At 44.9% G+C, this 16,822-nt stretch overlaps 1 protein-coding gene across 1 annotated transcript in view; it reads left to right on the forward strand.

Annotated features, from left to right (window-relative positions):
* Window positions 1-16,822, forward strand: part of LOC147692378 (cytochrome P450 2G1-like) — an 847,409-nt gene that overhangs the window by 566,809 nt on the left and 263,778 nt on the right. The window lies entirely within an intron of this gene.

Consider the following 16,822-nt stretch of genomic DNA (forward strand, 5'->3'; position numbering starts at 1 on the left):
AGTTCCTGGAGGACTGGAGCCCCTTTCCTCACCCTCACTAGTTAAATCACTGTCCAGAACCACTATAAATCTCCCTGTGACTCAAGTGTGTTCAACTGAACCAGTGGGAGTGCATGTTCTATGCGCTGCTGGGGTCTGATGGTGAGAACACGACCGGCGGGGGGGTCAAACTTCCGGGAGCTCTAGCACTGGAGTCAGTGGTTCTGGGATTGTCTAGGCTTGCTGGGCTGCTAGACTCCCATGCTTGGACCTAATAGTTTGGTGTGTGGTTGGGGGCCTTTCGGCTACCTTGACCAGCGGATTGGTATAACCTAATACAGGAATAGCAGGCATCGGGGAGAGCACACTAATTTCTGCATATGGCGGAGGAGGTGCAGACCCTTTACGTGCTGACTGTGGGATAAGATTTTCGGTCTGTGCCTTCTTGAAGATGGCCCATAGTTCAAATAGCGCCTCTCTCCTCTCCTTCTTTTGCCCTATGTATTTGGTCCTTATGTGTGTCTTCATGTGTTCAATTATGTTAGTATGAAAGGTCCCCCTCTATGGCCACGGAAACGTGTTCGCCTTAGTTTGCAAGTACCATTTGTGGCAAAACCTATTATGTTTTTAGCCTGTGTGGGGAACCTGGTTTGCATGAATTAGAGGGGGTGAATCCATGATAAGTTGGGCCAAATGTTAGGGGACAGATACAGCCTAGCTTTCCTGGTTGTAGGGCTCCTTAAGCTCCACTCTGGTCATGGAAAAATATACACCTGGGGATTGCTGGTTTAAATTACTTTATTATCAGCTCAGCACTATTTACAAGTGCATCTACATGAACATTTCAAAACCACAAATGATGCATATGAAGGGCCACAACCTACAAGAAAGTGCAATTTGTTTATGATACAACATGAAATTGGTATCAAATGATGAATTCTCAGAACAACAAATTTTGCTTTGATATCAAAATAACAATTGTGAGGAATAGCAGCACCTTCATATACCACGTTGAGTCACCAACAAGACATAGTATTCAAGATAAAATACATTTGCATTAATTTACCAGCATCACAATATCAAAGACAAATCAATTTCAATTATAACAAAGAAAAAACTGATAGAGAAAAGTTTTTGACTTTGTCAAAAATACTTTAGCCCGCTCCCAAAGCCTAGTATCCTGTGACCAGGGGAAGCTCTGTTCAGTACATGGGACTAAGCGAGTCTGATAGTCTATCAATACCTGAGACAAAGAAAATACTGATTTATGCAGAGAAAAAGGCTTAACTCAACAGCCACAGGCCCTTCTTGGCCAAAAACAAGCTATGCCTAATCACCTAGGTCCAAATATGTTTTCCTAATGCCTGAATCACACTCTATATCATACCCATGGAAAACGCGTACCATCTGTATCATGCCCAGCAGTCCAAGCGAACAAACATCTCACTTCTTTCAGATACCACCAGTGTTAGGAAACCAATACCACTGAGGAAGAACTTTTAGACTAAAATAACAAGATTGAAGTGCCAACCCTATCACACCCAGTGCCCATATGTACCATCTGTATCACCCTCAGCAGTCCAAGCATTGAGGCCTCAACCCTGTAACACACCCAGGTCCCAAGCAACAAACAATATTCACCTTTCCTAAAGTGCTGACTATGGAAAAAATGTGTTCTCTGTGGGTATGCCTCTGAGGCTACCTTGTGACTTCTCAGTTCAGACACATAAAATAGGTATCATGCCAGATTTCTGACAGGGGCAGGGCATGACGGCTACGTTTTTTGTGCAATATCCTTGTTTGTCATACGACAAATACTGGGACTAAGGTTAAGATGTAGTCTCTTACCCTCTGAGGGTGGCCTCTGAATCAAAGTCTTACCCATAGATTCAGCAGAACTTACAATTAATGGTGAAGTCTGCTCACTGGCCTTGCTGGCCAAATGTGAATCCGTCTGGACCAGGCCCCCTTTCTTCGGCCGCAGTTGGCTTTGAGGTACCAATCTCTCCTAGCTGACTTGCCAAAATGTTGTTCAAATATGAATGAGCCTTGAAAAATCAAAAGATAAAAGGTGTTTGGCAAAACAGCAACAGTTGGTTTAATTAAATACTTCAGTCTGGAGCCCAGTTACAGAAGCGGGTACGAGGACTGTCTGATAGTAAAATTGATATGGAGACGGTTTTATACGTCTACTCATGGGGCTTTGGTGGTAGATCTACCCATTGCAGCCTGGGTGGGGGTGCAGTGTGTATGATGATGCTGGCAGTCGCTGTTGACATGACTCGCGGTGGGAGGTGGGAGTCGCACGGGGAGGGGGTTGCTCGGTGGGGTGTTAATTTTAAAGAAATAAAAACTTACCTCGCGGTCTGGTCCCGTGTTGCGTCGTCGTTTGACCTGGCAGGAAGCAACCGCAAGCATGCAGCCTACATGGAGAAAACAGGAGAGTGTGCATGACTGGTTTGGTCGGCCCTGAGGCCGACCAAACAGTCAGCACCTACAACATTGGGCTAGCCACTCCTCCCAGATCCACAGACCTGCCCACCCCAACCAAACGATTCTGCTTTCTAGCAATGCAAGAAGCAGAAACATAAAATTGTATTTAACCATTTTATCTTTCCGCTTCTCGCACTGCGAGAAAGCAGTGGGGAGACACTCCTCCGCCCACATCGAGGAGCCGCCCCTGGGTTCTGGAAGGAGAGGGGCCTTCCCTTTAATCTGGAAAGCTGATGTTGGTTCAGTGATTCCCCTTTCAGTCTTCCTGGAAACCGAGGTTCGCTGCACTGGGCCCTCCACAATCAGCAGCTTGATAAACAATTGTTCAAAGGGAAATTCCCTGGCAATTGAGATGATGGTCCCAGGTTAGTCAGGCTCCTTGTTACAGTCAGTGAGGCTCACAGAAGATCGTAATTCAGGAAGCAGACAGCCACCCAAGGGTCTATTGGCTCGGCTGAGTCATTTTAGTCTTGAGTCAAGTCAAGGAAGGAGACTTGAGCTCACCACTGCTTGTGCACCGCTCACTGTAGATCAGACCCTTGCTCGGTGTTTGGAGCTTTTCTATAGGTCGTGCAGTTGGGCCCACACAGGAGATTGTCCGCTCCAGTAGGTAGCCGCCCTATTTAAAAAGGATCATCCTTGAGTCACTCTGAAGTTATCCAATGACATCAGCTGGACTATTCCTGTAATTATTTGATGAATCCATCACAGACCAACCTGAAGTATGTGTATAGGACGAAATATTTAAATGAGATGACTCTAAAGTCATCAGGTAACTACTGTGAGATAGTGTTGTGATGACTTCAAGGTAATGATCATATATGACTTTAAGATGGCCTTCTGATTTCTCCAGTGGAAAACATGTGATGATCTTCAGTGGAAAACATGTGATGATCTTTTACTACCCCGGGGTGATTTCGTGATGACTTCAGGTTACAATGGTATTACTCTAGGGTTATAACAGTATGATCTCGGGATGACTTCAGGATGGAGTGGTATTACATCAGGATTATTCCCTGATGACTTCAGGATGAGGTTGTATTACTCCAGAATGATAATAGGATGATTTCAGGAGGAAGTTGTTATTACTTCTGGATAGTGCCCTGGTAACTCTTCTAAGTGGTTATTTTACTATATGATGATACCATACTGATTTCAAGATGGGGATGTTACTCCAGGATGATCTCATGAGTTTTACTGTGTGAACACTTTTGCCACAAATATAAAACCTGTGCTTTTTGTTTTCGAAAAAAGTGGAACATGGCCACAACAGATGGGTTGATCCCCTTTTTTACCAATATGAGAAAAACACATGTCAAGCTGCTTGCATTTGCCCTATGCTGCACAATGAGCTACGAAGTCACAGGCTACCCAATGTTTTTCTCAAAGATTTGCCAGTGACTAATCATAAATATCTAACAACAGATAGCAAGATAGATAGATAGAGTGGCGATAATAGGCTTGATAATATGCCCTAGAGAATTCCAGAATTCCAAGAGAAGTCCATGTTCTGGTGTAAACATGGGCTTCCATTGGAATTCTTCAGGGCATGTTATCAAGCCCATTATCGCCGCATTAGCTGCGGTTTTCTACAGCTAAAACGGCGATAATTTTTAACGCCCTGCTTGATAATATGCCCTTCACTTCTTACACAAAAGGTTTGTGCACTTCCAAGAGTTCTGTAGAGAGTAAATGGTCAATAAATAGATTATTATTGATAAAGCCGTACGTGCAGAACCCTCAAAAAGTTTCTCTCAATGTATCTAACAACAGATACCTGTACTGATTGGTTGTTAGCAGCTAATCTGATGTGTTGAAACAGTAGGCTGTTCAGTTCTTATACCGTTGTAATTAACAACTCAGAGCCCATTCAAAATAACCCTGTCCCTACCTGCTCATTCCATCAGGTAAACAATCTTGCAGCTACTCATTGTTCACAAGAGTATATCATTGGCTGCTTGCCCTTTTTGTGCACCATAAATATGGGATGGAGAGATAGAAAATGTCAGGTTCCCAATTACAATGCAAAATTGACCCAGGCCCTGTCATGAAGACTGTAGATCATGTAGTGGTACTTCAAGATGATTCCACAATTACCATGATCTATAACTACCACACCCATCCTAATACAATATAAAAGCAAAAAAGTATTGTGATGCTAAAATACTGCAAGAACCACAAGCCTGCCTATGCCACTACTCCACTCCTTTTGGTCCTGTCTCCACTCCACTCTGAACTTTAGTTCTATGACTCCTTCCGTTAGTAGTGGACAGGAAGGTGGAATGAGTGATTGTAAGTGCCTGCTTTAATGCAACAGGTGGAGAATTTATGTGGAAAGTTAAGGTATGTGTGACTGTGGGATGGGGATTTTTGTGATGAACTGTGTTTGAGGCCTGTAATTGAGCGTTAATATAATATTGACAAAGGCAGAGAGGGATACTACAGTTAAATGGAGTTGGGTTTGAAGATATTTAAAAAAAAGCTTGATGTCAGTGGCGGATGATTGGTGTTATAGTGGTGAGTGGTTGGCAGTAACTGAAGCAATGCAGCACTATCAGATGCTGATTTCGGTGACTGGATCCTACAAATGGAGAAAAAAAATGTTTGTGTGACTTGCTCGCATTTTGAAAAGGTGATGCCAGGGAGCTTTCATGCATAACTAGGTGATATGGTTGAATGGCTGACTGCTGTGAGAACAGAGTGAGCATCCAAGTATCTTTGAATGAGTGGTCATCGGTGGAGAGGTGAACAGGTGGTTTTGCATGAAATGGTGAGCGTTCTGTGGGAGGATGATATGTTGAGGTGTAAATGAGTAATATGATTACATGGTACATGTGAGCAAAGGCAATATTAGTTACAGGTGAGTTACCTTCTGAGTGGAGTGTACAGGAATTTATTATTTTTTTTTTATATAGCGCAAATCACCGAGCGGTTTCTAAGCGCTTGCTTAGGGAACCCGTCCTGGTATTCCCCTGTGAGATAACCCCGGCAGGGTATCCGCAAGGTGAAAGCCAGGCATCCCGCCGCGAGGGGCCGTTGTGGAGATTAAGCAAGCTATTGCCCAGAGTCGCAGAGTGTGAACCCGTGAATCGAGTTGGCACCGGAGCAAGAATTGTCGAGTCCATGGACATTTTAGGACTCAAGACCCCGCCGAGCCGGGAATTGAACCCTGGTCCCGGGCTGACCTCTGCTTCCAGGTCTGCCTCCTCTAACCAGTGAGCCACACTTCTCCACTTGAGCCACACTTCTCCACTAGTGTGTGCGTCATTGTTGGAGCAGGTGACTATGTGTAAATGTATGTAAATGTATTGGCATTTATATAGCGCACTACTTACCCGTAGGGTCCCAAGGCGCTTCGACCGCTGCGAAACCCTTCCTGGCTTCCCTGAGAGATGGTCCCTTAATGGGTATCACCAGGGTGAGACCAGGCATCCCCGGCGGTCTGGTGGGGCCGTTAGTGAAGATGAGGCAAGCTAATGCCCAGAGTTGCCGAGTGTGATCGCTGATCAGAGTGGGCACCGAGGCGAGAGAATTATCGAGTCCGCTGACCCTGGTCCAGAAACCTGCCGCGCCGGGAATCGAACCCTGGTCCCGGGCCGTCCTCTGCTCTCGGGTCTGCCGCCTCTAACCAGTGAGCCACACTACTTCATCTACTACTAATGTAACAGGGATGTTTTGTGAAGGTGGGTGAATGGTGTGTATAATATAGGCGTCAGTGAGTGATACAAGTAACACCCGGTAGCAGGAGGGGGCTAGAGTTAATATGGTCGAAGGCCCCCACCGAGAACTGCAGGGGTTGGAGTTCTACCCTTCAGCAAAAGAACTTCCTCAATGCAGCAATACAAATGAGAAATGAAGTTGGGTTGCAACCCAGGAGCAACCAACTGAAAAATGTAAGTATTTCTAGTGATGACCAGCCCCGCAAATTGTGTTCGGGACGTAGTGGAACTCCAACCACTGTTTTGTAAACAAATAACACACTCAAAATAGCACTCAAAACAGGACATGTATTTTAAAATGTTTATTTTAAAATCCAACATAGTGCATCAATATGAATGTTACCACACAGGATGCAGTATAGGATTGCAACTAAGCATATCATGATCAGCAAAAAGAATACGAAAGACTCTAACATGGCTGTTTAGTTCTTTAGTTCTTTTCAGCTATTTCTAAGTGCTATGCTAGGATTTAGCTAAAGCATAAATAGCAAGCCTATGCTCATGTTTCTTAAAACGGATCACACAATATACCTGTTTTTGTTAAGAAGTAGCAATGAGCTATTCTCTATCGTAGCTTTCTCGAATCGTTGGTATACACAGCCAATGCCACTTCTTCTCCAGTGTTGCCTCAAATTCAGGCATGTTGTTGCTGGAAACTAGTGTGACCTTTGACGTGATATTGCTAGTATGAAGTCCCTCTCCAACTCTGATCCAATACCTGGGTTTTTGTGGTTTCTGAACCTCAATTTATCTTATTATGTGAAAATAATTGCAATGCGTGCAGACAGTAAAGCCTCGACAAGACTAACAATCATGGCAACAAATGTGTCACCTCGATTCACATAATAATTGTATACATCTATAACTAAAAACACTAAAAGCATGTGAGCTCAGACAATAAGTGGACATGGTGGTATGTCAGTCTAAATGGACATGATGCCAACATTTCTATTCATGTTTTAAAAACTTCACACTTTGCAGAATAGAGATCAAAGTGTCTGAGACTAGCAATGGATAGAAATTTTAAAGTTGATCTGGATAACCCATGGAAATAGAAGAGCATTCATGGGAACTGCCAATTCAATTCAATTCATTTCAGAAATTTATATAGCGCGCTACATACCCAGAGGGTCTCAAGGCGCTTAGGGAGGGGTGGGGAATTATTTGTCGAATATCCAGGTTTTAAGTTGTTTTCTGAAAGCTAGGTGGTTTTGAGTGAGGCGAAGGTGAATGGGAAGTGAGTTCCAGGTTTTAGCCGCCAGGCAGAAGAAGGATCTTCCTCCCATGGTGGTTTTGTTGATGCGAGGTACAGCAGCCAGGGCTTGGTTGGAGGAGCGTAGTTGGCGGGAGGGGGTGTAGAAGGAAAGTCGTGTGTTGAGGCATTCGGGTCCAAGTTCGTAGAGTGCTTTGTGTGCGTGGGTTAGGAGGCGGAATGTTATCCTCTTATTGATGGGTAGCCAGTGGAGGCTTTTCAGGTGACCAGAAATGTGGTCATTGCGCGGGATGTCTAGTATGAGTCTGGCTGAAGCGTTCTGGATGTGTTGGAGTTTTTTCTGAAGTTTTGCGGTGGTACCGGCGTATAGGGTGTTTCCGTAGTCCAGTCGGCTTGTAACCAGTGCGTGGGTGACCGTTTTTCTGGTTTCGGTGGGGATCCAGCGAAATGTTTTTTTGAGCATGCAAAGAATGTTGAAGCAAGAAGATGAAACGGCATTGACTTGTCTGGTCATCGAGAGTAAGGAGTCCAGAATGACGCCCAGGTTCCGTGCGTGGTCCGTCGGGATGGGTGCTTTTCCGAGGGACTCTGGCCACCAAGAGACGTCCCAGGCAGAGGGGGAGGTGCCTAAGATAAGGACTTCAGTTTTGTCGGAATTCAGTTTCAGACGGCTGTGCTTCATCCACTCGGCTACTTCTTTCATTCCTTCATGCAGGTTGGTTTTGGCGGTGTTAGGGTCTTTGGTGAGTGAGAGGATCAGTTGAGTGTCATCAGCGTAGGAGATGATGTTGAGGTTGTGTTGGCGTGCGATGGTCGTGAGGGGGCTCATGTATACGTTGAAGAGGGTGGGACTGAGTGATGATCCTTGTGGCACGCCGCAAATGACTTCAGTGGCCTCTGACTTGAATGGTGGGAGGCGGACTCTCTGGGTTCTTCCGGCAAGGAACGAGGTAATCCATTCCAGTGCTTTTCCTTGGATTCCGATGTTTCTGAGGCGGTGTAACAGGGTGTTATGACAGACTGTGTCGAAGGCTGTGGAGAGGTCGAGGAGGATGAGGGCGACTGTGTCTCCATTGTCCAGTAGAGTTCGAATGTCGTCTGTTGCTGCGATGAGGGCGGTCTCGGTGCTGTGTTTGGCTCGGAAGTCGGACTGTGATGAGTCGAGGGATTTGTTGCTTTCGAGGAAGGCGGCGAGCTGGTTGTTGACAGCTTTCTCGATGACTTTGGCCGGGAATGGAAGGAGCGAGATGGGGCGGTAGTTTTTGAGTTCGGTGGGGTCCGCTGTGGGTTTTTTCAGAAGGGCGCTGAGTTCAGCGTGTTTCCAGCTTTCCGGGAAGGTGGCGGAGTTGAGGGAGCAGTTGATGACATCTCGGAGGTGGGGTGCGATGACGGAGTCAGCTTTGTTGAAGATGTGGTGAGGGCAAGGGTCTGTGGGGGATCCTGAGTGGATGGAGTTCATCAGGCGGATGGTGTCCTCAGTGGAGATTGGGTTCCAGTCATTAAGAATGTTCAAGGGGGGTGAAGGTACGGCAGAGGGTTGGGTGGGTTGGTCTCCGGGTTGGTAGTCGAAGCTGTTGTGGATATCTGCGATTTTGTCGTGGAAGAACAAAGCTAGGGAGTCGCAAAGGGCTTGAGAGGGAGTAATGTCGTTGGAGTTGGCAGTGGGGTTGGTAAACTCTTTGACGATGTTGAATAGTTCTTTGCTGTTGCGTGCGTTGTTGTCAAGTCGGTCTTTGAAGGCGGCTTTCTTGGCAGTCCGGATCAGTTGGTGGTGTATGCGGGTGGCGTTTTTGAAGGCATCCCTAGTGCTGGTGTTTGGGTCTTTTTTCCAGGCCTTCTCAAGGGAGCGACAGAGTTTCTTGGATTTCTTAAGATCGTCGTTGAACCAAGGGGCGTTTTTGTTGCCAAGTTTGTTTTGACGTTTTTTTCAGGGGTGCTAGGATGTCGGCGCTGTTGGTTTTAGGTTGTAGGATCAATGCACAGCCTTCTGTTTTTTTGTTTTTTTTTGTTCAAACTGATCTGTTTAGGTGCTGCTGCTGGGTGACACTTTCCGTCTCCAGTGTCCTTTTACAATAATTTAGAAGTGTGACCAATGGGCCATTGGTTACATCCCCACCGCGCACTCTTTGTTGGTTCCTCTCTGTGAATAAGGACTCCTGTGTTTACTTTGACAACATTTTTATTGTTTCAACTGTTGTTTATTTATGATTATATTCATCATAAACGATTTTCAGGTGTTTTCGTGAAATTATTTTTTTCTTATCATATGCATTTCTTTTCCAAACACATGTGTATTTATACGATCCAATGCATTTCGGGCAACACCTGCCCTTCCTCAGGGAACAGTGGCTGTTAAGAATACAAATGTAATCACAATCACAATCCACATATTTATACACATACTTCCATATCGTCACAGCTATACACGATTTAAATTCACGCCATGCAGGGATCTTAATGAGGTGTCCTAGTGTGTTGGGGATTAATGTGACCGAAGTGCACCCGTGCTGTGATAAGTATGTTGAATAAAAACTGAAACAAACGCACTCACATGGGAGTCTGTATACGTCTGATATTCCAAATCTGTGTGAAGAAAAATTATTTCCGCGAGTCAGTATAAACGTTCCACGTGGTGCTTACTAAATTAACCGAGTGGCGCTCGGTTCGTGTTACTAACCTTAACAGAATTCCATTCGGTTGGATGTGTGTCACTACGCTCTACAGGTCACGCCGTCTGCCGGTGTTCGTGCTCCAGTGTTGGTGCATCCAAAATTACTTCTGTGTTGTACTAACGCTAGTATGGATAGAGAAAACATACTGTGCTGCGCGAGTTTAGGAAGATAGACTATGTGTTCAGAAAACAATAGTTTAGAACCAACCTACGTTTGTAACACACTGATAAATCACAAAAACGGGGGTAAAGTATAAATAAAAATGTAAATAAAAACGGGTCTGAGAAAAAAGTATACTGTGTTATATGTGTGGTTTCAATAATGATAAAGTGGCGGTGTTTACGGGTTAGAAGAACTAACTACAAGGTCGTCTCCCATAACAGAGTGAATGTATCATGTGGTGTGTGTATAGATTCAGTGTTGTGATCCTGGATAAACATTTGGTATTGAATTCACAAACTATGCACCTTATTGACCATGTTGTAGGCTATGCTGCCTACTTCCAAGATGAATCATGTTTGACACAGTCTTGTAATTATATGACAATTCAGATTATAAATAACAAGACAATTCGATCCGTTCATTGAGTCCATTCGGTTTCAAGGATCCCAATTTATGGATCCAGTGGTTCTCTCTTCGCAAAAGGAATTGGTTATTGTCTCTTCCTTCCTTTCTTTCGATGGTTTCCAACACCAAGAATTTTAATTGAGAGATATTATGATGAGCTTCCATGAAATGGGATGCAACCGTAGATTTGCTGTTCTTAATGCGAATATTGGATTTGTGTTCCACTATTCGTGTCTTGAGTTTTCTTTCCGTCTTGCCGATGTAAACCTTTCCACAGGGACATTTTAGCAGATAAATGACGTTAGAGGTGTCACAGGTTGCTGTGACGTTTAGTTTGATGTTATGTCCCCTCATAGGGTGTGTTATCACATTGCCTTTAATGACATTGTTGCAATTACTGCAGTTGTAACACGGCCGTGTACCTCTGTGTGATGTTAAATTCGGTCTCTTTTGTTTAAGTATCTCTCCCAAATTCTTGCCCCTGGTGTAAGCGAACAGTGGGGTTGACATGAAGATGTTGTTGAAGTCAGGTTCCAAGTTTAACATTGGCCAATGTTTGATTATTGTTTTTTTGAATTGACTGCTTGATGTGGAGAATTTAGAAACTGCTACAATCCTTTGTTTGTCTGCTCTGATTTTGGAGTGAGTAACTCTTCGCTTGTTTTCGTGAGTATGCTTTTTTCAGCATTTCTGATTGTGGGTTCTGGGTATCCTCTCTCCTTGAAACGTTCTCCCATTTCCTTTATTCTGACTGTTGCTTTCTGGGGATCTGAAGTAATTCGTTTGACTCTGGCCATTTGGGATAACGGCAGATGATCTTTTAGTGAGTTTTGGTGAAAACTTGAGTGATGTAACATATTGTTACGATCCGTTGGTTTTCGGTAGATGTCTGTTGCAAATCCTTCTGGGGTGAGTTTGACTTCCACATCTAGAAACGTTACTCTGTTTTTAGAGGTCTCCCATGTCAATTGGATGCGTTCATCGTGCGTATTTAGTACTGATAACGCCTCTTGTAGTTGTAATTCAGTGCCTCTCCATATGATGAAAATATCATCTATAAAACGTACCAACATCTTGGTGTTCTTCTTCCATAGTTCATTAGAAAATATGTGCTGTTGTTCGTATTGTCCCATGAAGATATTGGCATATGCCGGTGCGGCACAATTACCCATAGAGGTACCAGCCAACTGTTGATACCATGTATCACCGTATCTGAAGTAGCTTCTGTATAGAGTGAATAACATAAGCTCCATGAGGAAAGTTTGGAAGGACTGGTTCAAGTCTGAATGGACTAATGCTTGTTCAATTGCCTCTATTCCTGAAGCATGCGGAATAGAGGTGTACAATGCTTTCACATCAGCTGTGCATAGAACTAGTTCTTGATCTGTCTCAATAATTAAAGTTCGGAGTTTGTTCAGAAAATCTGTTGTGTCCTTTATGTGAGTGGGTAATTTTTTGACCATGGGTTGTAGGTATTTGTCAAGAAATTGACCTATTGGTTCGTGTATACTGTCGCAGGTTGACACTATTGGTCTCATTGGTGGATCCATAAGGTTTCTAGATGTGGAAGTCAAACTCACCCCAGAAGGATTTGCAACAGACATCTACCGAAAACCAACGGATCGTAACAATATGTTACATCACTCAAGTTTTCACCAAAACTCACTAAAAGATCATCTGCCGTTATCCCAAATGGCCAGAGTCAAACGAATTACTTCAGATCCCCAGAAAGCAACAGTCAGAATAAAGGAAATGGGAGAACGTTTCAAGGAGAGAGGATACCCAGAACCCACAATCAGAAATGCTGAAAAAAGAATACTCACGAAAACAAGAGAAGAGTTACTCACTCCAAAAGTCAGAGCAGACAAACAAAGGATTGTAGCAGTTTCTAAATTCTCCACATCAAGCAGTCAATTCAAAAAAACAATAATTAAACATTGGCCAATGTTAAACTTGGAACCTGACTTCAACAACATCTTCATGTCAACCCCACTGTTCGCTTACACCAGGGGCAAGAATTTGGGAGAGATACTTAAACAAAAGAGACCGAATTTAACATCACACAGAGGTACACGGCCGTGTTACAACTGCAGTAATTGCAACAATGTCATTAAAGGCAATGTGATAACACACCCTATGAGGGGACATAACATCAAACTAAACGTCACAGCAACCTGTGACACCTCTAACGTCATTTATCTGCTAAAATGTCCCTGTGGAAAGGTTTACATCGGCAAGACGGAAAGAAAACTCAAGACACGAATAGTGGAACACAAATCCAATATTCGCACTAAGAACAGCAAATCTACGGTTGCATCCCATTTCATGGAAGCTCATCATAATATCTCTCAATTAAAATTCTTGGTGTTGGAAACCATCGAAAGAAAGGAAGGAAGAGACAATAACCAATTCCTTTTGCGAAGAGAGAACCACTGGATCCATAAATTGGGATCCTTGAAACCGAATGGACTCAATGAACGGATCGAATTGTCTTGTTATTTATATTCAGAAATGTCATATAATTACAAGACTGTGTCAAACATGATTCATCTTGGAAGTAGGCAGCATAGCCTACAACATGGTCAATAAGGTGCATAGTTGTGTGAATTCAATACCAAATGTTTATCCAGGATCACAACACTGAATCTATACACACACCACATGATACATTCACTCTGTTATGGGAGACGACCTTGTAGTTAGTTCTTCTAACCAGTAAACACCGCCACTTTATCATTATTGAAACCACACATATAACACAGTATACTTTTTTCTCAGACCCGTTTTTATTTACATTTTTATTTATACTTTACCCCCGTTTTTGTGATTTATCAGTGTGTTACAAACGTAGGATGGTTCTAAACTATTGTTTTCTGAACACATAGTCTGTCTTCCTAAACTCGCGCAGCACAGTATGTTTTCTCTATCCATTCTAGCGTTAGTACAACACGGAAGTAATTTTGCATGCACCAACACTGGAGCACGAACACCGGCAGACGGCGTGACCTGTAGAGCGTAGTGACACACATCCAACCGAATGGAATTCTGTTAAGGTTAGTAACACGAACCGAGCGCCACTCGGTTAATTTAGTAAGCACCACGTGGAACGTTTATACTGACTCGCGGAAATAATTTTTCTTCACACAGATTTGGAATATCAGACGTATACAGACTCCCATGTGAGTGCGTTTGTTTCAGTTTTTATTCAACATACTTATCACAGCACGGGTGCACTTCGGTCACATTAATCCCCAACACACTAGGACACCTCATTAAGATCCCTGTATGGCGTGAATTTAAATCGTGTATAGCTGTAACGATATGGAAGTATGTGTATAAATATGTGGATTGTGATTGTGATTACATTTGTATTCTTAACAGCCACTGCTCCCTGAGGAAGGGCAGGTGTTGCCCGAAATGCATTGGAGCGTATAAATACACATGTGTTTGGAAAAGAAATGCATATGATAAGAAAAAAATAATTTCACGAAAACACCTGAAAATCGTTTATGATGAATATAATCATAAAAAAACAACAGTTGAAACAATAAAAATGTTGTCAAAGTAAACACAGGAGTCCTTATTCACAGAGAGGAACCAACAAAGAGTGCGCGGTGGGGATGTAACCAATGGCCCATTGGTCACACTTCTAAATTATTGTAAAAGGCGCTGTTGTTTAGCCATTGAGTGAGGTTAATGGCTGCTTGGTTGGCGTTCGAAGAGTGGGCAGGGGGTTTTGAAGAAGCGATGAGGAGAGCTGGTCGATGGTGATTTTGTTCCAGCTTCTTCGCAGAGTAGGTTGGGGGTGGTTGTGGGTAGTGGTCTTTTTGTAGACAAAGTGAACGCAGCTGTGGTCCGTCCAGTGAAGAGCAGTGGGGTGACTGAAGGAGATATGTTTGCTGGAGGTGAAGATGGGGTCGAGTGTGTGCCCTGCAATGTGGGTGGGGGTATTAACAAGTTGTTTGAGTCCGAGGTTGGCGAGATTGTCCAGAAGGGTGGTGGTGTTGCAGTCGATGCTCTTTTCCAGGTGAAAATTGAGGTCTCCCAATAGAATGTAGTCCTCGGAGGGGAGGGCGTGTGTGGTGATAAAGTCAGTGATGTCTTCACAGAATTGTGCACGGGGTCCTGGTGGCCTGTAGAGGAGGGTGCCTCTGAGTGTGGTCTTGGGGTCGGTGTGGATCTGGAAGTGAAGGTGTTCGGCGCTAGCAAGGTTGACGTCAGAGCTGGTTGAGATGCGGATGGAATTCTTGTGGACGATAGCGATGCCTCCTCCTGTTTGCTTGGTGCGGTCTTTTCGGATGTATTTGTAGCCTTCCGGGATGGCGATGGTGATGTCTGGGGCTGAGGAGGCGTTCATCCATGTTTCTGTTAGGAAGGCGACGTCCGGAGAGATGGTGTCTAGTAGATTCCAGAGGTCGATGGCGTGTCTGTGGATCGAGCGGGTGTTGAGCAGGATGCATTTTAGGTGGTTGGTGTCAGGTCTCTGTTTGGTGTTAGTGGATGAGGAGTTGGTCTTGGTGCCGTCAAACTTGCAGGAGTTGCATGTGAAGGGTCCATGGGTGTGTCCAGGAGCGGCTTGGGCGCAGTTGGGGAGTCGACCGGGGTTTAGGGCTAAGAGGGTGGAGGGGTCGTATGTAATGCGGGAGGGGTGGGTGAGACGGGGGCCAGGGGGTCTGGCGCTGGGCGCGGTCCAGGCGCGGACGGGCGTAGACGGGCTTACCTTTGGCGCACCTTCGGCGCGAATGGGGCGCGGTCGCTGCGCGTGAACGCTGCGCGTAGGTCCTACTGACATAAGTTGGGAAGTGGAGGGGGCGGAGCGTGGGAGGGGGAGCTGGGAGGCGGTAGCGAAGGGGGAGGGACGGGCTGCAGGCACAACAAAATGGTGGGCTCAATAACAACAACAGGACGCTATGCGAGGGCAATGCGAAGTAACAATCAGCAGCGCTGTGCACACAGGTCAGGTGCAAATCCAAACAAACAAGTGCGAGGTCTCAAACAGCAGCGCTATGAACACAGGTCAACAATTAATATTGTAAAGCCCTGAAAGCAATGGTAAACGAAAGTAAGCAGCGCAATGCACACAGGACCAAATAACAGCAATGAACTACGCAATGCGGAGCGCTACGCTGGAAACTGGGCGCTGAATCAAAAATGAAAATGGCAGTGGATAGGCAGCGCTACGATACCACAGTAGCGCTTGTAGGTCGGGAGGTGGGCAGGAGCAACCGCTTCACGTGGAGTTCAGCTGGTCACAGAGGCTCCTCAGCCGAGTTGTTCCTAGTGATTCGTGGGTGGGAGGGGGAGCTGGGAGGTGGTAGCGAAGGGGGAGGGACGGGCTGCAGGCACAACAAAATGGTGGGCTCAATAACAACAACAGGACGCTATGCGAGGGCAATGCGAAGTAACAATCAGCAGCGCTGTGCACACAGGTCGGGTGCAAATCCAAACAAACAAATGCGAGGTCTCAAACAGCAGCGCTATGAACACAGGTCAACAATTAATATTGTAAAGCCCTGAAAGCAATGGTAAACGAAAGTAAGCAGCGCAATGCACACAGGACCAAATAACAGCAATGAACTACGCAATGCGGAGCGCTACGCTGGACACTGGGCGCTGAATCAAAAATGAAAATGGCAGTGGATAGGCAGCGCTACGATACCACAGTAGCGCTTGTAGGTCGGGAGGTGGGCAGGAGCAACCGCTTCACGTGGAGTTCAGCTGGCCACAGTGATCATGGCAGAGTGTGTTGTAAATGGTTGCAGAGGTTTTGTGAAAGGTAGGTACTGCAACTGGCTATGGAGAATGATGCATGAGCATAAGTGGATATATAAGTAGAGGTGTTACTGAAACATTCTTAGGCGCTGGGGATGAGTGGCTGATGCTGTACAAATTGATGTGTTGAATAAGTAATGCAAGTAGATGAGATAAATGTTCCGAGTGATTATAAGTTTGCAGTTTTAGAGATGTGAGCCACCAGTTATGCTGTGCAAGGCATGAATGGTGCATTTCTGATGTAGGTGAGCTCTGACTGAATGACCAGAGTGACTGGTTACGTTGATGAGTAGTGTTTAAAATGGCTGAGGGTGAGTAAAAGGTGTGCGCATGTGGGTAAGTGTGAATGGCTGTAGGTGATTGCATACATGAAGAATATTAATTAATAAGTGCTACTTGTGGGTGAC

This window comes from Lissotriton vulgaris, chromosome 9 (genome assembly GCF_964263255.1).
Source record: "Lissotriton vulgaris chromosome 9, aLisVul1.2, whole genome shotgun sequence".
In the NCBI taxonomy this organism is placed as follows: Eukaryota; Metazoa; Chordata; class Amphibia; order Caudata; family Salamandridae; genus Lissotriton; species Lissotriton vulgaris.